Source organism: Monodelphis domestica, chromosome 7, assembly GCF_027887165.1.
Source record: "Monodelphis domestica isolate mMonDom1 chromosome 7, mMonDom1.pri, whole genome shotgun sequence".
In the NCBI taxonomy this organism is placed as follows: Eukaryota; Metazoa; Chordata; class Mammalia; order Didelphimorphia; family Didelphidae; genus Monodelphis; species Monodelphis domestica.
Window position 1 is genome coordinate 55,483,212 of NC_077233.1, and position 23,673 is coordinate 55,506,884.

General features: G+C 37.5%; 1 protein-coding gene across 2 annotated transcripts in view; it reads left to right on the forward strand.

The window, feature by feature from the left end:
- The window catches only part of PPARG (peroxisome proliferator activated receptor gamma), a 190,716-nt gene that overhangs the window by 29,631 nt on the left and 137,412 nt on the right, over window positions 1–23,673 (forward strand). For both annotated transcript variants that reach the window (XM_007500246.3, XM_001376110.5), the window contains exon 2: window positions 10,678–10,751. The gene's annotated coding sequence lies outside the window, so the exon portion shown is untranslated. The remainder of the gene's footprint in view (window positions 1–10,677; window positions 10,752–23,673) is intronic.

Genomic DNA, 23,673 nt, shown 5'->3' on the forward strand with positions numbered 1-23,673 from the left:
TGCAGTACTTAATGGCGGCCTCATGAAGGTGATGGGACTTGAGATAGACTTTGAGATATAGGTGTGAGACCAAAAGGCAGAAGAAATGCCAAACGCATTCCAGTGTGGAAAAGTGGTATGAGCAAAATTAGGATGGACATTCCAAATGGCGGCCAACTGTCCAGCTGCCGGGGGGAGCTTTGTTTTAGGAAGCAGTAAAAAAAGAAAGTTTAAGAGGCAGATGGAGACCTAATGGCTATCCAAACTAGAAGTAGACTAACTTGATAACTGATCAGCCCTCCTTTGTGGGAGGAGTTCATGCATTGGCTGGGTGGCCATCCATCAGAGAGGCTGGAAAAGGGATTTTTTTTAATTGGATAGTTCATCAAGCCCAGACTGGTTCAGGCTAGTGTAAGGCTTCAGGTTTGAGACTGGACCAAAATGAGAAGCCTAATGACGTTCTAACAGTTAAAAGGAAGTCTACTTAGCAAAAGCAGGGAAAGGATATGTAGCGAGGATACAGCATACAGTTTGGTGAAGCTTCCTTGCCTTCACATTTACCATAGATGTATCTGAAACCTGATAAAGCAGCTCTTGACTTCCCATGTTTGATCTTTCACATAGCCTACAAGGAGGCTGAATGAGTGGTTGGAAGCTTAGTTCTGTGGGTCAATTAAGTCTGGAGGATGGTTTCAGCACTGTTTAAGGAAAATTAGCTTCAGGGCTAGAGCCTCTGGAAATGCTAGACCAGCCTATGTAGCTGGACCTCAGAAAATAAGTGATTCTTTCACAGATGGGATGTTAGACTGAGTGTTGATTGAATGATGGAACAAGTGAGCTCTCTAAGGCGCTTTAAGATTTTATGATTCCCTAATCCTATTCTGGAGTGCTACTTTGGCAGAATGCATTTCTGTTTCTTCCATGAAGAAACTGATATCAGTGTCCTCTGCCTGAATTAGAATATGCTCTTAGTTTTGTCCTTTTTCAAAAAACTTGTCATTAAAGGCAAGAGTTCTTAAACTGGAGTCTGAATTTGATTTTTTAAAATATTTTGGTAGCTGTAGTTTAATATAAACATTTCACATATAAATATAAATAAATTTCACATAGACAGATAGATATAGAAAGAGGGAGAGAGAAAGGGAGAGAGAGTTTTATATTTTATTTTCTACCTCTAAAAACATACTGTGAAGGAGTCCTTAGGTATCACCTGCCTGCCAAAGGGATCTATATGACATATGAAAAAAGTTAATGAATTTACTTTTTATGCCTCTGCCATGTGTCAGGCACTGTGCTAAGTGCTGGGGATACAAAGAAAGGTAAAAAATAGTGTCTACTCTAAAGATGCTCAAAGTGGGGAGAGAACATGCAGACAACTATGGTATTAGATAAACCATCCTGGATAAGCAGTAAGGGGAAAAGGCAGTAAACATTAAAGGAATCCAGAAGGGTTTCTTATAGAAGGTGAGATTTTAGTTCTGTAACCTGGGACTACACTAACCTACATCTGACTGTTGGCTTGATTGATGTACATTTACATACATACATATACATTCATAGACACACATCATCTTAATTATTGACATCTGAGGCAATACACATTGCAGTCTGTTGTTTTTTTTTTTAACCCTCACCTTTTATTTTGGAATCAATACTGGTTTCAAGACAGAAGAGACGTTAGGTCTTGGCAATGAGGGTTAAGTGACTTGGCCAGGGTCACATAGTTAGGAATTGTCTGAGTCCAGTCCCAGCTCAAGGCCAGGCTCTCTGTTTACTGAGCCACCTACCTTCCCCTTGGGTTTTTAAAGTATATTCTTTTTACAGATGATTCCATTGTTGTTTTTTCCCCAAATGGCTTATGGTTTCTGCTTATAAAGCAGATTGCTACAGAAATCAGTTACACAAGACAACATCACAAAGCAGCTGATCTTCCCACTATTTCTCTTACTTCTTCTGTGACATCGTACTGTGTTTGGATGAGACTGAGCATTACACTCCATGAGAGGAAGCAGGAAGAGAGCTGTATTGAGGATGCTATTTTTCTGTGGGTTAAAGTTCATACAAAATCTCATAAGGCATTATGCCATCAAAAGAGCCCTGAATTGAAATAAGAGTGGAGAAAAGAGGACAGAGGAGAAGGGAGGGAAAGATCCTTAATTCCCTGTGTGACCTTGAGTCTCTTCCCTTCCTTAGACCTTAGTATTCTAATCTTTAAAATGATATACACATTTATTTATATATATATAGGTCTTAGCTTATATATATACGCTCATGTGTATAATAACTTTGTAGGCATGCATATCTTTAAGATTTGCAAAATACTTTGTATAACTATCTCATTTGAAGTTATTTTTATCCTAATTTTTACAGATCAGGAAACTGAGGCTCTGAGAGAGATTGTCTTCATCTTTAAAAATGACAAAATGCTGGCAGTAAAGTGTTTCCGGACTGCAAAGGATCAAGAGAACCTTTTGAAGGTTCTTTTTTTAAAAGAGAACCTTTTAAAGTCCCACCCTCACCATGTATTTGGGGAATTCTAGCATGCCTTTAATTCAGAGAAGGGACATTACTTTAGTTTTACACGGGTTATTATAGCCTTTGTGCTATCAGCTGAAGGCAAAGATTAGCATCAGAACAAGATCCAGTTTGGATAAGCAAAACAAACTTCAGTCTGGGCATTTCAAGATCCACAGTTTTCTTGGGAAATTATTCTCTACTTTGGAAGAAGATATTAGGAATCCACCCCTTTTTATGATACAGTCTTCCATCTGTTTCTGTTCTGAGCTAAAAACAATGGTCCTTATATTTTGAGAGATTTTTTAAAGTGTAATTTTTTTCTTGAAAACTGACCACAGTTTTGAAAAATTCTAGAAAGAGAATTACACTAGATTCTCATCCTATCTGCAAGTATTACCTGAAAACTAGTCCAAAATATATATATATACACAAAGAAGATAGGGAGCTAAAAAGAAGTTGCCTTCCCCGTGACTGCTTTTTTTGCCCATGAAACCAGTTTGTTCAGTTTTTTTTTAAGTAATGTGGGAAAATGGAAAGTGGGCTGTCTTTGGAATTCCAAGACCTGAATCCAAATTCTGACCACTTACTATCGGCTCTGTGGCCTTGAATAAGTCATTTAACTTTCATGGGCCTTCTTTTCTTTACGTCTAAAAGTTTTGGACTAGATGACCTCTCAGGTCTCTCTCTGCTGTAAGTCTCTGATCCTGTGTACAACTGCAGATTTGAAAGAATGCTGGTTGCAGATTTTTGAGCTCTCATAATCTCTCTTCAATACGATATGCCAGAGGACAGTGATAATTTAGTCTGATTCTCAAAATCCAAGTGGAAATCTCATACAATCGAATTTGAAGTTGGAGGATCTAGTTTGAATATCAGCTCTGCCATTTATTGATGATATAACTTTGAACTTCAATTTCCTCATCTGTGAAATGAGAGGGTTGGACTAAATAAATCCTAACTTCATGTTTATATAAAATAACTCACTTGCTTTAGAATGTACTGGTTCTTTCTCTCCATTCTCCTTCTTTCTCTTCCTTTATCCTCTTCATTTCTTTCCTTTTCCTCACTACTTCTCACTTTGTCTCCCTTTATATGCTTTTCCTTTTCTTTTTGTCTGTCCCACAATCTCTCTGCATCTTCTCTGTCCTTCCCTTGAATATTCCCTCTTTCTTCCCCTTTTTTGCCTCCTTTCTCTCTCCTCCTGTCCTTTTGCCATTTAACTCCTATCTACTTGACTCTTTTTTCCCTCTCTCTCTTTTTTAAACTTTAACTAAGGTGGAATAGAACAAAATTTCTGTTTCTTATTGAATAGGGTTTGTATTTTCTTTTCTCAATTTTAAAAGCAGTCTAATGAAATATTTTATATTTTACTTTAAAACAAATTAAGTTGCTTGTTCCATGTGTGTGGTTAACTTGCTTATTTGCTTTTGGGAAGAGAAAGTGTTTGGTAGTCAATGACCCTTGCCACTGGGTTTGGGCTGAAGTTGGTTCATGACAACTTCTAAAAGTAGCGTTTCCCTGGGAAGTCAATGACCATTGGGTTTAGGATGAAGTTTCACGGTGACCTCTAAAAGTAGAATTTCCATAGGTTGTGGAAGTATAAGATACAGTTGCTACCCACAAAAGAGTGTCCCATGTATTATGCACATGCATTCCTAGGTCCCTGACTATCAGGAACTTACAATAATAGAATGAACAGTTTCTTTTGAAGTACACATATGTATGCATTTATATTGAGACTCTGTATGTGTGAGTATATCTACATGAGTTTTACACTATCACTTCTAAATTCTCCCATACAAAACACCATCCACCGTCAGAAAATTCTTACTTGTTTCACCACTTCCCTCACATCGTTAATGTTGATATATATAGGGATCAACTGGTTATCATCTTCTAACTAACAGCCATAGGCACGATGGCAGATTCTTTTCTTGGACTGAATCTCCTATGAATAAATCTGTCTACAAAGCTGTGATCTAAAATTTAATATACTTGGTCGTACACATCTCTTTGAATCTGCACATAGTAGGTACCCAAGAAAAATCTTTTGAATGAATGGAACTCATTAATTGTTTTTTCCTCACTTAAGCTAAATTACACAGATTTCATCTCAGTATCAAAAATGATTTCTCTAAGTTGTCTATTTCTATTGAAGTATCAAATTTTTCTTCTTATGTTTTAATTGAGAAAGCCTATTTCATGGTTTTTACCGTTAGCCAGTTTGATAAATGTGAGGTCATAATTCAGGGTTGTTTTAATATGCATTTCTCTAATCAATAGTGATTTAAAGTATTTTTTTCCTATGACTTTAGATAGTTTTGATTTCTTCTTCTGAAAACCACCGTTTCTAGCCTTTGACTATTTGTCAGTTGAAGAGTGGTTCTTATTTTTATGAATTTGACTCAGTTCCTTATATATTTGAGAAATGAGGCTAGGGTTATTAAAACTTTTAAACTAATACGAACACCTAGATTACTAATGTATAAGACTAACAAGAGTTTGGAATGACCTGAGTAGTTTTTAATGTAAAACATCATTTTTTAAAGTTGCTTATAATCATAATAAAAATAGATTTAAAGAAATCCAACTACCTATTTGGGTCAAATTAAGTGGGCTGATGCAGGCTAGAGGAAGAAGGCTAGATAATTTTTTTTTATACCTGTTTCCTTCATTTCCTTACTTGTAGCCCCAAATCTGGTTTCAACCCTTAAATTCAACTGAAAGTCATCAGTGGCCTCCTTCTTGCCAGATACAGTGACCTTTTCTTTATTTTCTTTCTTCTGGCCCTTTGTCCCAGCATTGGACCACCTTGATCGCCTCTCTTTTCTTCAGTCTCTGCTCCCCTGGTCTTCAGGTGCCAGGACTGGACTTTTCTCCCCTACTCTATGGATTCTTCTCTCTTTTGCTGCCTCCTTTTCTTCCTCTGCCTTTTGTTCTGTGTCCTTGTCCATACCCATGAAGGTATAATCCTCTGCCTTTGCTCTGGATCCTCTCTGCACCAATGAACTTATTCATTCACAAGTTCTGATATCTTCACATTGATGACTCTCAAATCTTTATCTCTTGTCTCAGCTTGGAGATCAGCTTGTCAGTCAGTCCATCAACAAGCATTTTCTTAGTTTACTGTAGGCTAAGCACTAGGCTAGGTAATGGAGATATAAAGATCAAGAACTTGAGATGACAGCATAGCCATATATAGATGTATACACAATAGAAACAGACCAATTTGGGGGAAAGGGCACTAGTCTGTGGGAAGAAGACTTAATCCCAACTTCTCATTTAACAGATAAGGAAACTGAGACTCAGGAAAATATCTTGCAGGCAATTAGTGACAGAACCCGGATTCGATTCCAAGTTTCCTGCTTCTTAATCCATTCTCTTTCTGCTTCATCATATGACCCTTTCTTCATCCTATGTCCAGTCTTAGAGCTCCAGCTACCTCACAGTCATTTCTACGTCTATCACATTAAGTTCAATATGTACAAAATTGAACACATCATCTCTCTCAAACTGGCTTCCCTCTCTTGACTTCCCTTTTTCCATAAATAACACCACCATTCTCCCAGTCAGCCAGGCTCAGAAAATCTCAGAGTCATCTCTGAAACTTCCCCCACATTTCAGTCACCAAATTCCATCAATTCTTCCTTAAAATCTTCTTGAATCTACCCCCTTTCTTTTCTATCTTCACTGTACTGCCCTATTTTAGGCTCTTATCGCTTCATGCTTGTGTTCAATGATCTACCCATGAGTTTCTCTCCCTAACAACCCCCACCTAATCCATCTCACATACTACCATCAGATTGATTTTTTCTAAAAACACTAATTTTATCATACTTTTTTCTGCTCCCTGTTGTCTATAGCACTCAAGGATTTCTGGAATCTGATTCCATCCAACTTCCCCATCAAACCCTTTTCTTCCTTCATTATCAACCTATTGTTCTAGTATGAACTCTCTCCTCATTGTTCTAGAATCCATCCTGCTCATTCCTTAACCTGAACTTTTGTATATACTCTTCCCTACGTCTATCTCTTCAAAATCTCCTCATTCTTCTGGGCCTGTCTTAGGTCCAAACTCTTTCCTAAGGACTTCTTGACCACTCTGTCCTACAGTAATGTGTCTTTACCTCTAATCACAATTATCTGGAATTATTGTTGTGATGCTTAGTCAATTATACATATATATGTATTTATGTGTATATATACACACATAGTTCTCAACTGTAGAATCCATTTCAGATGCTGTCATACTAGACTAATCAAGTTCCAAAGCCTTGTAGAACCTCTCAAATAAATTCCACGATCACTCAAAAAAGTTTGGTTTATCCACAAAGGAAAAACCAACTGGATGAAAAAATATGCATTATCCCGATATATAGTTGAAAGTGTGTGTGTGTGTGTGTGTGTGTGTGTGTGTGTGTGTGTGTAAACATTTATACATTTACATCTATCTTGGGTAGGCATTTTAAGTAAGTAATGAATTGGACTCACAACTTAATAAGAGGAAGAGAATAAACTGAATTACATTTGGGAGTTTCAAAGGCTCTCAAGCTTCAACCTGGAAAAAAAAGTCATTTAAATATAATAATCCCCCGTCCCAATAATGTCATAGATCTACAAATGCCACAATCTCTGAGGAACAAAAAATTGTGAATCATCCAAAGGACAATGGAGAAATGCAGAGTTGGTATAAGTAAGCTACAGCATTTGGACATGAAGGTTTTGAACAAAGTGTCAGGAAACAGCATCAAAGCATTTGACAGTGTCAATTGCTCTCTCCTCCTCCTCCTCCTCCTCATTTCTCCTTCGGCCTCTATGTCATTGTTCTCCGAGTTCTCCTTTCTATCAATCGTTCTTTCTCAGGCCCTTTTTCTGGATCCCTTTTCTCCTCCCACTTCATGAGGCTTCCTCTTTTTCTCTACTTTCTCCTTTGATGTTCTTATCAGTCTCCATGGGTTCATTGATCATCTCTGAATAGATGATACCTAAATCTATATATAAAGTACTATTTATCTACTAAATTCAAGTCCTTCATTAACAATTGCTTTAGGACATCTATACCCAGATGTTCTATTGACATCTCAAATCGTGTTCAAAATTAAATTCTGTTTTTTCCTCAAAAATTCATCCTTTCTTTAAACTTCCCCAATTTTTTTTAAGGCTTAACCATTTTCCCCATCAAGCAAGTTTGCCACCTTAGAGTCTAGTTTTAGCTCTGTCCTCTTCCTCAACCTGTTATCCAATAAATTGACACTTTTTAGTTTTCAGTTATATTGGTTTCATATTTCATATGTTTGTCTTTCTTATATATTTAATGGTAAAATATATGTTAAGTGCTAAGCAAACTTCAAAAAGCTATATCAATTCTAGGTATTATTATTGTGAATGATAACTCCATGGACTCACAGTGAGTTAGTGATGTAAACAAGGAGAAGGTCTCCTGATTCCTAGGCAAATGCTCTTTTCATTAGAATTTTACAGAATTATTTAGACTTGGAAAGAACCTTAGAATTATTTAATTTAATCCTAATTTAATTTAATGATTTAAGAATTGAGCTTAAAAAATTTTGTTGGTTTGCCAGAGTCATAATCATTTTTATGGTAGAGCTGGGACTGGCGCCCTGGTGTCTTCAAGCTCATTACTCCTTGTTCTTTTTGTCTCATTCAGTATTGAATGCATTAATGAACAACTTTAGTTTCTTTTCTTTTCTTTTTTAAACCATTGCCTTCCATATTGCAATCAATACTGTGTATTGGTTCCAAGGCAGAAGAGTGGTAAGGGCTAGGCAATGAGGGTCAAGTGACTTGCCCAGGGTCACACAGCTGGGAAGTGTCTGAGGTCAGATTTGAAGGACCTCCTGGCTCTCAATCTACTGAGCTACCCAGCTGCCCCCTCAACTTTAATTTCTTGCCATCCCTGATGATCCAAGATTCTGTGACCACAGTATCTTCCTATACTAGAAGGGGTAGGAATAAGGAATTCTTGAATTTTAAAGCCAGAGATTTAGTGTGCTGTTTTCTCAAATTTCAGTTCTCAAATATCTCTTTTCCATATCTGTGTTGTAAGAAATCTAATCAGCATTCCTTTAGTAAGCAAAGTTTCCTATGATGTCATACCTCTAAGGATGACTCTTCCACCATCACACTCCAACATGTTAAGCATCAAGAGTCCACATTGCTCTGTCACAGGGTTACAGGATCCTAGATTTAGATCTGGGAAAGACTTCTGATAGAATTAAGTCCAACCTCTTCCTTTTACAGATGAGGCACAAATGGAAGTCCAGAAAGGCTATTAGTGACTCATTTCTAAGGTCACATAAATAATTAGTAGCAGAGTCAAGGCTTGAACTCGGGTCTTCCAAAGCCAAATCCAGAATTCATTCTACTACACTGTGCTGCCTCCTTGTGGACTAAAAACTTTGTCCAAGGACCCAAGAAAAGCGAAAACCACCAAAAAGTTAAAAGCGATCTATCAAGGTCCGCCAACTCTAAACTCTAGAACTCCCAGCTCAGCTCTAAAAAGCAGTGCTTTGTTGTAATTAAAGTAAGGACAGTCTTCTTATTAATAACAGCACCCAACACCAACCCAGCTTTTCATCTTCAAAGCCAATATCTGCCATCCCCTAAAGGGCACTAGATAATAACTATATAAGGAAAACTTGAAAAGTTCCTTGAGACTGTGTGGTACTTTTCAAGATCAGGACTGGCTTGACCTCTCACATGAAGGATTGGTTCAATCCTGAGGTCTTCTGCTTCCATGGGACACACTGAGGAAAGGAAGTATGAGGTTAGATTCTATAGGTGTCAGACATTGTAAAGAAGAAAGCTCAGAGTTGATCTGTAAGTCGTAGTGTGCAAAATGTTCTTTGATTGGGTCCTGGGACCACAAGGCTGAAGCTGATATGATTCTTGGCACTGGCATTATTTTGTCTTCCCAAGTGGACAGCGTCTGCCCTTTTCATAAAAATTAAGTGCGTAGGTCCCAACTCTGTCTCTGATTCATTTCGGAAAAGTGACTCTCCATTTTTCTTTTGCTATTTTAAAAAATTTGCTAATATTTTTTTGCTAATAATAATACCATAAAATAAATATTTTTATTATTTGCTATTTTTATCTTCTGAAAGCAGAATGTGTCTTCATGGTTTTCCAAGATTCTTTGTAGTATATGGGTTATACCCTCAGCTTCTAAGTAATAGCCATATGCCACTGATATACAGTAACATAAACCCCAAGATATTGTATTTAAGTAGCCTTTATTTTATTTTATTTTTTTAAGTAGTCTTTATTTTAAAGTAACAAGTGCTTGCTAGACTCACGATGGAAAGGGCAGTATCCCTGAGCCTCAGTTCCCTCCTCATTAAAATGAGGTTGGAATCACTGGACTAAATATCCTGTAAGCTCCCCTCAAGCTCTAAACCTATGATCCTATAACTTAATAAATCTATAGGCTACCCTGGGAAGCAGATGCCAGTATTAACTCCATGTAAAATGGACAAGGGAATAGAAGAGAGACCCAAAAGGCAGGAGGACCTGAATTCAAGCCCCTTTTCTGGCATATACTGGTTAGACAAGTTATTTAGCCTCTCCTTTTCCCATTACCTTCTTCACCAAACAACTCTCTGAAACTATTAGTTGCAGAGTAAGTACAGAGTAGGTTTCCACAGGAATCCCTGAAACAATGAAATCACAGATTGAGTTAAAAAAAAAAAGAGGTAAATAAATACTTCACTGATGAAAGGGATATAGGACCCATAATAAAATCAGTGGCAGAGAATGCAAGGCAGTGAGGAGAAATCAGGAGGTGCCTAAAGTAGGAACTGTTTTATTTTATTATTTTTAATTTTTAGACCCTTACCTTTCATCTTGGAATCAATACTGTGTATTGGTTCCAAGGCAGAAGAGTGGTCAGGGCTAGGCAATGGGGGTTAAGTGACTTGCCCAGGGTCATCCTGGAGGTCAGATTTGAACCTAGGACCTCCCATCTCTAGGCCTGGCTCTCAATCCATTGAGCCACCCAGCTGCCCCCAAGAACTGTTTCAGTATGTTCCCCTGGGCTGCCATGATGTACCATTATTCTCATGGGCTCAAAACTGCATGGGTTTAGGACAACATATCTAGCTTCTCCCTAAAGACCTTGTGTGGGATCATATATTAAAATCAAGTTTCTCTTTCCTTTTTCAGATCCGAAGGGGGCAAAGTTGAAAGCACATTTATACAACGGGAAGACAGTTTTCTAGATTGAGTCAACTTAGAAGGTAGGTGAAAATGAATTTGGATAGTGAGACCATTTTTAAACACGGCTTCATAAGGAGCAAGGCATTTCTTCCATATGTTCTTTTCTACTTCGAGAGTTTTATTTTGACTATCATAGTTTTTTCCATGATATTATTTGCCATCCCACTAAAGGAGGGAAGAATAGCACATTTTTCCGAAGACAAAACAAAGATAGGAAAGTGACCTAGGGATGGTGAAATACACAAATACTTAAAAACAAATCTCTAATCAGTTTTCTAAATTAGTCTTTATTTTTCTACTGTTAATAACACATGAAATAATTTTAAGTTTTTAAGCCTTCTATCAAGGGGTAGTGTGATGTAATTGGTAGAGGAACTTTGAAATCAGGAAGACCTAACTGACGCAGTGGTCACATGACTATGGACAACTCACTGAAACTTTCAGTGACCTTGGACAAAAGCAAGATTCTTAAGAAATAGATGAGTTGTTATCTACATCTGAGAAGGAGGTTTTCACACTATGAGGTCCCTACCCCAGTGAAATCATAAGTATAGACCAAAACATACACACACAACCAGTTTGATAAATATTTTGTAATTATTTAATTATAAATTAAATTAAAATTATTAAGCTGTTTTGTGTATGATTTGTTTTTTCTTGTTATTGTTGGGGTTCTTGGTCTATACATATGATTTCATTGGGTGCAGGGACCACATAGTGTGGAAACCTTTATAGATATTGATTAAGATGCTGAAATTGATCCTGCCCCATGTATTATAGGACAAAAATCCTCTAAGCATATAGACATTCTCTCGTTTCTTCTTCATGTTTAGCTCCAAAAAGAAAAATTACTCACCCATTGCCAGAAGCCTATCTATTAGAATAGAACCTTCCCAGGGTTGGATTTATGACTGGGTGTGGTAGCCAGGCATACATATGATGAGATTTAAGGGATATCAGACAATGTCTCCTGTCCCCAAATCTGTCAGTGTCTGAAATTTTGCCTTTCTAGATTTTTTCTCTTTTTATCTCTAACACAAACAATCATTACTTTTCCTTGTAGCACAAGGGAATAGATCAGTACCAAGTCAAAGGTTGCCCACTGTAAGAGATGTATCAATGTCCACAGCTGCGTCATTCTGCCAAATCCCTTTAGTTTTTTCTAGGAACTTCAGGGTAACTCCAGGAAGCCCCAGGACTCTAGGTCCAGGTGGCAGGTCTTTGACACAGCCGTTCCTAAAAATCATTAGGCATACAAGCTTCTACTTGAAGGGGGCGTCAAAAATCCATGAGATTCATTTGGAATGTCAACTCTTTGAGAATAAGGATTGTTTCCTCCTCTGGATTGACATCTCTAGAAATTGCACATAGTATGTGCATAATAAATGGATGATGATCTATCTTGAGGAGCCCTGGTAGTATTTTCCTAAAGTCATTCATTAGCACAATAAACAGAAGCTACAATGACTGAGAGAGGAATTGTCCAGAGTCATTATGGAGTTGCTTGCATCAGCAAGCTTCATTTCCAGCAACTTACTGTATCTTAGAGTGAGTTTCAGTTCTTCTACAAACCATAGAAGGACAAAGAGAATTGGAAATTGAATCTAGAATAGATCTTTTCTTTTCTTTTCTCTTCTTTTCTCTTCCTTTCCTGTCCGGTTCTGTCCTGTCCTGTCTCAGAATTAATACTAGGTACTGATTCCAGGGCAGAAGAATAGTAAGAGCTGGCCAATTGAAGTTAAGTGACTTGCCCAGGATTACGCCAACTAAGAAGTATCTGAGGTCAAATTTGAACCCAGGATCTCTCATCCCCAGGCCTGGCACTATTCACTGAGCCACCTAGCTGCCATCTAACTCCTTTTAAGTTCATCCATCACTTAAAAACAGAAATTCAGCATCTCTTCAGAAGATCTTTTTGTATATAGCCTCCTTTCCACTAACCACTCACAAAATTTTTAAAGGGTGCTACTTAGTCAACGAGCCTTTATGAAATGCTCTCCAGGTTCCAGGCACTATATTAAGTGTTGGGGATACAAACATAAAACTAGGGGGGAAATGGTCCCTCCCTCAAGGAACTCATATTCAAACAGAGGAGTCAGCATGAAAATAATTATGTAAATACACAATATATGCAGTATAAATAGGAGATAATGTCCGAGAGAAGGTGCTAGTAGTGGGGGGCAGAGGTGAGCCTTGCAGAAAATGGGATTTGAGCTTACTCTTAAAGGAGGCCAGGGAAAGTAGTAGGTAGAGATAAGGAGGTGGAACATTCTAGGCATGGAGAACAGCCAATACAAAGATGTAAAGTCAAAAAATGGAATACAGGGTGTGATAAACAGTAAATAGACCAATGTAACTGAACCATAGAGCATGTGGAGGGGAGTAAAGTATATAAGCAGACTGGTAGGCAGGGATCCGGCTGTGAAGGGCTTTAAATGAGAGATGAATTCCAAAACACCAACTCAACTGTGCGATCTCTTTTGCAAACCCTCCAGTTTTGTTTTTAGAGTTCTAAGCTGCATTGAGCCACGTGGAACCTAATCAGAAGACTTGAATTTGATCAGTAGGGTTGGGTCTATAAAGGAAGACCTACAAAGAAGAAGCAGCTGCAGTCATAAGGGCAGCTAGGTGACACAGTGGATAGAGTGCAGAGCCGAAAGTGAATTCAATTGTGGATTTGAACACTTATTAGCTGTGGGACCCTGGATAAGTCACTTAACCTATTTTTTTTCCTCATCTGTAAATTGGGCTCGTGAATGAAATGGCAAACCACTTCAGTATCTCTACCAAGAAAACCCCAAATAGACTTATGAAGAGTCAGAAACAATTAGATAACAACAACATGGTCATTTGAAGTCCTAAGAAAATTATAGTATTAAATCGATTAAATGAAATAATTATTTATTGAATATCTCTTAGGTATAGGATGCTATGAGAGGCACTGATAGGAGCACAAAATTTAAAACGAACTCCTTGTTTTCAACATAATTGTAAAAAAAGACTAAGACAAGTATACAAATAACTAATAACACAAAATAGAATAGAATGGGTCAAATGCAATGGAGGTTCAGAGGAGGAAGAGACCACATTTGGTTGGAAGTTTCAAGAAAGATTTCAAGAAACAGGTACCATTTAAGCTGAGCCTGAAAGGATGCATTTATCCATAGGTATCCTTATATTCCTATACAAGGGTAAATAAAGGCATTCTAGTGTAATATTTATAGGGAAAGATGGGGGATTGAAAAAAACAAGGGATACGGAAGGTTTGTAGGCAGAGCATGTGCAACATGTGCAAAAGCAGAAAATAGTGGGAATAATAAATAATATTATCTGACTTGATGCCTGTAAAGGAAAGGGGTAGGGGGCACCCTAAGGCTGGAAAGACCAGTTACAGCTGTGTTGTTTAGGATCTTGTGCAGAGTTTAGACTTTTTTTTCCCCTTTAAGTAGTGGGGAGCCATTGAAGGTTTTAGAGCACTATAATATGAAGTGGGCTTTAGGAAATTTTACTTGGAAACAGAGTGGAAAGGGGTAGGGGGCACCCTAAGGCTGGAAAGACCAGTTACAGCTGTGTTGTTTAGGATCTTGTGCAGAGTTTAGACTTTTTTTTCCCCTTTAAGTAGTGGGGAGCCATTGAAGGTTTTAGAGCACTATAATATGAAGTGGGCTTTAGGAAATTTTACTTGGAAACAGTGTATATAGGTTGAATTAGAAAGTAACGAAATTGGAGTTGGGGAGTCTAGTTAAGAGATTTCTGTGTTGTCAGCTAGCTCTTTATTGAGGTAGAGGTATTAAGAATGGAAAGGAGAAGAGAGAAATAGGTAGAATGAACAGAACTGAATAAATCCACAAATATCTGGGAATGGAGGGGACAATGACAAGGGAAGAAAAACAATCAAAGATCAGTAAGTTTTTCAGCTTGGGCAACTGAGGGAATTTGATGAAAATAGGGAAATCCAGAGATAAGCACTAAGCAATGTTGGAAGTCCTGGTGGGATAGAATATATTTCACTGAGAAATTAAAAAGTTTTCATTTTTTTGGCAAAGTAGAGACCATTTACAACAGAAATATTAAATTTTCAAATCTGAAAGACAAAACCAAAGACCTACATCTGACAGCTTTGACTCTGCGTCTTTCTCTTGGTTTCTCTGCCTCTGTTTCTCTGTTTAGATACATTTATACTATGAATTCTCACACACAGACACACTCACTCACACCTTTTTAAAAAGAAACTTTGGATTTTTAGAAGCAGCTTCTAAAATTCCAGCACTGTAACTGAATTCAGAATTCATACTTTTATTTTTCATGGTGCACACTTTTACAGGGAACAAAAAGTCCCAGAAATCCTAAGAGACAGCTCGCTCTCTCTCTCTCATCCCCTGGGAGTGCCCCCACTGTTCCTTTGTCAGGATGCCCCTCCCTGATCTGCAACAAACCTTTGGGGCACTTTTCCCACTCAGCTCCTTCCTGGACATTCCCTTCCCACTGTCCGCCATTAAGAATGGCTCTTGCACCATAAATTTTCTAACTCTGAAACTTGGTACACAGGAAACTCTGGAGCCCAGGCAGCTGGGAGAGTTGCTTGTGGGGTTAATTTATAACCAAGACAAATGAATCTATAAAAAGAAGGAAAGGTCTATAAGAAATATGTTAACTGATGGCAAGGGTGGGGGAAGGGGCTTAGATAAATGATATCTGAACTTGTTTGGTCCCAATGATTTTATGGCTGTGGAATTCAATTATAGGTGTGCTGGGTGCAGCAAATCACAATTCTGTAAATTACTAATGGGACACAAAGATCTTTATCATTTTCTGTATGTATCCACACGCAAAGTTCAGTCCTGCCCTCTGTAAATAAATTCTGATGCCTACTCTATACTGCCATGCCTTGGGCTCCAGGGGTTGGAACATAGATAATGTAGACTTTTGAAACCTCGTGGTAAGGTATTGGGCATATTTAGAAATGAGATTAGCAAAGAGGGCGGACTACTTTTCTTTTTAGGATGGGGACCCTTAGTTTGTTTCATTTTGCATTATTAGACTTTGTGGCATTTTAAAATGACTCTATATATTGGTTAGCAAATGCTTTTTTTTTTTTTTTTAAATCACCAAGAATTAGAAATGCTTTTAAGAATCAGTCTCAGGTCTTGGAAATCACCCCAGAGGCTATTTAGTTCACCGAGTACCTGTACAGAAATACATGGATGTGGCATTCTTTTGAAGGGTGGGGGGAGACCCACCTAATAGCTTAGGTATGGACTGACTTTTTATTTGACCAAGTCAGGCAATTATAGATTATTTCCTGAAGGGTTTTGTAGTCTATTTTCTCAAAGGTCTCTTCTGGCTCCAAATTGACACTAAATTTAAGTCAAAATTTAAAATCTCAAGTCCCATCTTCTTCCAGAAGGCTTTCTTGATTCTCTTTGATGCTAACGTCTTTCCTCTGAGATGATCTCCCAGTTTCTCCTGTCTATAGCTTGTTTATACAGTTATTTTTATGTTGTCTCCTAATTGAACTGTGACTCCATGAGGGAGAACAGAGGGCCTTTTGTTTGCTTCATTTCATTGGGGTTTTTTGCCCTTTTTGCACCTTGCTTGGCATATCTTAGGCGCTTAAATGACTGTTGACTTGACTTTGTTGATCTAAGCTTTCATTTCTTTGCTGGCTCCTAAAAGGCATAAGAAAGGCACTTCTTCATATTTGTCGTTAGAAAGTACTGTAATTGGCACCGAACAGGCCATGTACCATAGGAGATTAAAAAAAAACCAATGGTTTCTTAAAATGTTATTTAAGTTACAGAAACAGATTTCAAACTGAAAGAGGTCATAGAAATCATCTGGTCTAACCCTTTATCTCTAGCCTCCACCCCAGTTTTACAGAGAAGGAAGAAGAGACCAAGAGAATCTTTCAGATTTGTATAATTTGTTTAAACCTTTTTTTTAGGAGAGGGGAGTTCATAGAAAGATAATTTTAATTTTAAATGATGAAGCTGAAAAATGTTATCATGAAATAGGAATTGTGGATTCTCTTTACATAGTAAAATATGCTCTTATTCTCTTTTTTGAAAAGTTTATGAATAGGTCACAACGGGCCATGTTACATTTTTAGCTATTTTTTCTTGCCAGTATTCTCAACATACTTAGTACAAAGTTCAGTCATTAATTATGAACCTAAGTACCAAATATTTAATGATGACATGAGAATTTAGCAATCTTTTATCCATAAAAGTTTTATAATAAATTTAAGTACTCAAAAACACATAAACTTACTGATGAAATTTATTTTTAAAAATCAGTCATTTAAGTATCCCCAAACTACTGAAAGGATAACCTTTTAATAGCAATAGTTTTATGCAGAATGATTTTTTATTTTTATTATTATTTGGACTATAGTTTAAATTGAAAAACCACTTTGGGAACAAAAAAGGCAGAAAAGTTTGCTTTTCTCTTCTAGTTTCAGGAGAAGCTTAAAAAAGAAGGTGAAGGGGGCAGCTGGGTAGCTCAGTGGATTAAGAGCCAGGCCTAGAGACGGGAGGTCCTAGGTTCAAATCTGGCCTCAGACACTTCCCAGCTGTGTGACCCTGGGCAAGTCACTTGACCCCCATTGCCTAGTCCTTACCACTCTTCTGCCTTGGAGCCAATACACAGTATTGACTCCAAGACGGAAGGTAAGGGTTTAAAAAAAAAAAAGAAGAAGGTGAAGGTTGAATTAGCTACAAAACACAGTTTTTAAATTCCCATATTGTTGGCTAGTTTGAATAGACAATTTTATTTTCTTTAACTGAAGCAAAATTCAACTTTCAGGTTGATAAGTAAAATTGTAAAAGATTTTTAAAATAAATGTTTATGTTTAAAAAATCATATATTTGTTATTGAAGAAACTTTTGAAACTACAAGCTAATTGCTTAGTTAAATAAAGCCATTTAATGTCACTTGTTTTGGGTAATAGCAATTCTGTCTAATAGGAGGTGACAAGAATTCCCTTTGAATAAGGCCAGTTTACTTCATGGTGATTCACCTTCCCAGGACTGCAGAAATGCTTCCTATCAGCTTTGGTAGTACTTGAGTTTTCCAGTTTTTTATGGTTGCCAAATTAATCTGAAAAAATTCAAGCAAAGCACTACTTGGAAATCTATAGTCAATATCTCCTAATGAGTGAAATCTTGATCTCTTTCTGAATTATGAAGAATGTGAATGAGATTTCTATCATATTACTTGCCCTCTCAATGGGAGGAGAAGGGGCAGACTGGAAGGAGGTAATTTGAAGAAAAAAAAAAATATATATATATATATTTTTTTTTTTTTCAAAGAATGTTACGAGGCAGCTAGGCAGCTCAGTAGATTGAAAGCCAAGCCTGGAGATGGGAGATCCTAGGTTCAAATCTGCCCTCAGACATGTCCTAACTGTGTGAGCCTGGGCAAGTCACTTAACTCTTCCACCTTGGAACCAATGCACAAAATTGCTTCTAAGATGGGAGATAAGGGCTTAGAGAGAGAGACAGAGAGACAGAGAGACAGAGACAGAGGCAGAGAGTGTTAGAGGAGGAGGCAGCTAGGTGGCACAGTGGACAGAGCACCAGACCTAGAGATGACCTAAGCCCGTTTGCAATAATAGCCCTTGCCCTTCTGTCTTAGAGTTGTTACTAAGACAAAAAGTAAGGGTTTTAAAAAATGTTAGAATGTGATTGAAGATTTTACTAAACCGTAAAAAGCTACTTTTCCAAAGAAAATTATTATGCTGAAGTTTCTTGATCTGATTAGTAAATGAAGCCTTGTCTTCTTGACCAGCAATTCAATCAAGCTCTAAATCAAATCCACATGGAAATAAGGCAGTTTCTTTCCAGTCAGCAAGTATTTATTAAGCACTTGAGAGAAAGACAGAGACAAAGAGGCATAGTCCTTCTCCTATAGGACTTTTTATTCTACTGTGTAAATTATACTTAAGTCAATTTTTAAAATTTCCTAATCTTGGCTATTTGCAATGCAATCCCACTTCTGCCATTGACCACCTCCACCACCGCTACTCCATCTTCATCATCATCAAAGGAGCCAACCTACAGAGTAAGATAGTAAGCAGTAGACTGGACATTGGGGAAGGGAAATCAGATAAATTTCTTATTCTTTTTTTTTCTCAAGGGAAACCAGTTTTTTTCTATTCCTTACATCTAGCAGGTTTCCATTGCTCTGTCATGTCAGAGCATCCAATTTTATACTCTTAAATTTATTGCAAACGGATAAGCCAGAAACGTTGTACGTGGCTTCATTTTTCTTGTGCTCACAAAAGGGATTTTTTTTCCCAAAAGGATACTTTTCCTACACAAACCAAAGATTTGTTTTCTCCTTTTCTCAAGGGCCATTAATAATCTTTAAGATCTTTGATTTACTATGTTCCTCTGATGACCTTAAAGGTAACGCAATTGTTGTCTCTTTTATGTTATTTTTGGTGTCTTGATAGAATGCTCACCCTTTTCCTTCAATCTAGGTACTGAGTTCCGAAAGAATTTAAATTGTTAAAAGCTTGTCATTTTCAGCCTTTTCTATCCCCAATAGAACACACATAGGAAATATGGTGACGTAAACATCTTCATTAATCTTTGACAGTCACAAGACTTGGTTGTTGTGACAAGAAACAATTAGGAGTAAATTTCAGGGAAATACCGTAATGCTGTTGCTTTTGTTTTCTTTTGTTAACAAGCCACATGGCTTTCCTCTCAAACCCGAGGAATACAGAGTATGGACTTCTTTCAAGAACGCAGTGTCATCAGCATCTTTGGAATATACACTTTCCTAACTAAGTTTGTTCCCTATAGTTTGTGATTGCTATTTTCCTTATCTTCGAAGGAAGTACAGCAACTCCCACTGGGGAAATACCATGTTAACTTGATCCTAAAATAAATCTAAGGGAAAGGTCACATCCTAATAACTTGTGCAAATCTAAATTCCCAGGGAGATTGAAAATCATTTTGTATGAGTAGGGCATTAACAATGCACTGTTGAACTTCTTCCAGAGAGTGTCTTAGAATCTAAGAGCACTTTGTGTGCAAGCGTAAGCATCAAAATATAGATACAACAGGCAAGGCTAAATGTTTTTAGTGTTCTGTTGCTATAAATATTTGGAGAAACTTAATGTGAATAATTAATCACAATTGAAAAAAATCCACCACCACTACTCACTGGAAATTTAGGAGCTATTACTAAGCAGTTTTTACAGTTAACATATGCTAATATTGAAAATGGCCCTATAGGACTTTTCTGGCAATCACAAAAATGCCTTCGTAAATAACCTTTCATACAAGTAAATTCCTAATCATACGTTGATGATGCGACAGGGTTGAAGGCACATCTGGGACTCTGGTGATGGGAAGCCCCACGATTCCCTAGAGGATGTCTCCTTCCACTCCCAATCCTCCAGATGATGTAGAATGCGCTCTGTGTTGCTCAGCTCTCCATGATCTGTCTTTGGCATTGTTTTTTGGAGGGGGATTTTCACCCTCATGTCTGTTTCTGCAGTTTTGTAAAGGCTAAGCCCAATAGAGGAGCTTATATGTATATGAACCATAACTCATAGCCCCCAAAGCCTCCATAAAGCATCTCCAATGTGGGAGTCAGTGAGACAACACCATCAAAGAAACATGAAAATTCAAAATGTGACATCACTAAATATGTTTATACCTGGGCTGGAGGGGCATCTGTCAATTCTGTGAGCCTCAGTTTTCTTATCAGTTCAATGGGATTAATAACTGCCCTGCCTATTTTATAGTCTTGTTGTGGGAGCAAAGTGGGATAATGCACATAGCAATGCTTTGAGCAGTTTAAAAAGCATACATGTACATGGTACTACAAGTCAAACGGGCTTTCATTCCCTTCTGTTTAATCAAAAGAGTCCCCTGCCTCCAACTCCCTTTCCCTTCCAAACCATCTATCTCTAATAACAATCAATTCTCTAATGCACAGTTGTTATCGCCAGTTCCAAAAAAAAACTTCAGTACTGAAAGAATAATAACTACTTATATCTAGAGTTTATAAATTATAATAAGAAGAAAGTCTGACATTTATATAGCATTTTTTAGGTTTAAAAAAAAAGCCATTAGATGAGTTATATCATTCGTTTCTTGTGGTCCATTGTGGCAGCTCCCAATGCATTATTAACCTTGTTTCATATATTTGATCATTGTCCTCAAATCCAGCCCCCTCATTTTACAGATGAAGAAACTGAAGCATGAGAAGGGTAAAATAGTTGGTCCTGAGTCACATGGGTAATTAATGTCAGAGGCAGAATTTGTACTAGGTCCCTTGGCTCCAGCACTATTTCTCTTCTCCTCACCACCCCCTCTGGAGGATGTAGAATTTGAACCCAGATTAAGTCCTTTTCTGGATCCTTGGCCTGATATTCACGTCTCCTTGACTTCAACCTACCTTGCCAGCACTGATTTTATGTTACTCATCTTCAGATAACTCTCTCTCTCTCTCTCTCTCTCTCTCTCTCTCTCTCTCTCTCTCTCTCTCTCTCTCCCCCTCCCTCTCCCTCTCTTTCCATCCATCAATCTATCACCATAGATAAATAGATTAATACCCTAGTCAAATCAAAATCATTTTCCCCACTCCATGTCTTATTTATGCTATATTCTTCTAGAATGACCCTACCACCACAATCCTCAAATTCAGTAGAAATAGCACTAGAATTGGAGTCAAAGGTCTTTTGTTCAAATAGTGCCTCTGACATTCATATGATATATTAGACAAATCTCTTAAGTTCCTCAGGCATCAGGGTTTTTTTTTTTAAATTTAATTTTGAATATTTTCCCATGCTTACAAGATTCATGCTCCTTCCCTTTCCTCCCCCCCCCCCCCACTCCCATAGCCAATGCCCAATTCCATTGGGTTTTACATGTGTCATTGATCAAGACCTATTTCCATATTATTGATATTTTCACTAGGGTGATCGTTTAGATTCTACATCCCCAATCATATCCTCATCGAATCATGTGATCAAGCAATTGTTTTTCTTCTGTATTTCTACTCCCACAGTTCTTTCTCTGGATGTGGATAGTGTTCTTTCTCATAAGTCCATCAGAATTGTCCTGGATCATTGCATTGCTACTAGTAGAGAAGTCCATTACGTTCGATTGTACCACAGTGTATCAGTCTCTGTATACAATGTTCTCCTGGTTCTGCTCCTTTCACTCTGCATCAATTCCTGGAGGTCATTCCAGTTCACAATAGTATTCCATTACCATCAGATACCACAATTTGTTCAGTCATTCCCCAATCAAAGGGCATCCCCTCATTTTCCAATTTTTTGCTACCTCAAAAAGCATGGCTATAAATATTTTTATACATATATTTTCCCCTATTATCTCTTTGGGATACAAACCCAGCAGTGCTATGGCTGGATCAAAGGGTAGGCATTCATTTAAAGCCCTTTGTGCATAGTTTCAAATTGCCCTCTAGTTTGTTTGGACCAATTCACAATTCCACCAGCAGTGCATTAATGTCCCAATTTTGCCACATCCCCTCCAACATTTATTTCTTTCCTTTGCTGTCATATTAGCCAATTTGGTAGGTATGAGGTGGTACCTCAGTGTTGTTTTGATTTGCATCTCTCTAATTATAAGAGATTTAGAACACTTTTTCATGTGCTTATTGATAGTTTTGATTTCTTCATCTGAAAATTGCCTATTAATGTTCCTTGCCCATTTATCGATTGGGGGATGGCTTGATTTTTTTGTACAATTGATTTAACTCCTTGTAAATTTGAGTAATTAGACCTTTGTCAGAGGTTTTAGTTATAAAGATTTTCCCCCATTTGTTGCTTCCCTTCTAGTTTTGGTTGCATTGGTTTTGTTGTATAAAATCTTTTTAATTTAATGTAATCAAAATGATTCATTTTACATTTTGTAATATTCTCTATCTCTTGCTTGGTAGACATCTGTCTTTTCAACTGTAAAGTGAAAGTTTTGGACTAGATGATCTCCAAAGTCTTTTTCTTTCTCCAAATAATGTAATATCAAAGCCAGTCCTTTTTACCTTTTCCCTTAAATTAATCAGTCAGACAGTTTCCACTCAGCTAGCAATATTATTTTCTGAAAATAGTTGCCTCTAAATGATGACCAGTCATAGTAATGCCCAATCAATGTTTAATTTTGCTCATATCTGTGAATGTGTTATATATCCTTCCAGGAAATGCAAGCTCCTTGAGGTCAGAAACTATGTCTCTAGCCTATGTCTGATACATTTGTGTTTTTTTGGTTTGGACCACATACATTATTGGCATAAGAAACTCCTTCTGACAATGCAAAAGGGCAACTATATTCTGCAGTTTATAAAGTCTCTCTACAATTGCCTGAGACATTGATAAGCTAGGTGACTTATCTAGGGTCATCCAGCCAGTATGAATCACAGATGGAACTTGAACCCAAGACATCCTGACTTGAAAATCTGGCTCTCTATCCCACCCTATGCCATGATGCTTCTTGAATGGAAAACAGAAGATATTTAATTGATACCTGTTGACTGACTATTCTAGTAATTATCCTTATTTTCTCCAAGTAAGAAGCCCAGAGGAGAGAGATGTGTCTACCTCCCCTTCAGGTAAAAGCTCTGGTCCTAACTTCTATCACTGGCTTCCTCTTTGTGCCAATAATTGCTTTCACTACAGCCTTTATTTAAAAGCATAGAATCTTGATTTTTTTAGCTACAGAGACACTCCATTTTACAGGCAAGATGGATGGCTTCCGTAAACACAGTTAACCTTGTCTGTGGTATGCTGCTGAGTGCCGACATGTGTGTCTTTTAGATGCTTGTTCTAGATTATTAGTTCCTCCAGGGTGGAGACCTGGTCTTGTTTCCCTTACAATATTTTGCATAGTACTTTTGTATGGGAGTTTTGTGCTCAGTAAATATTTGTTGCTGTTTTCCATTTGAATTTTGCTTTAGGGCAGA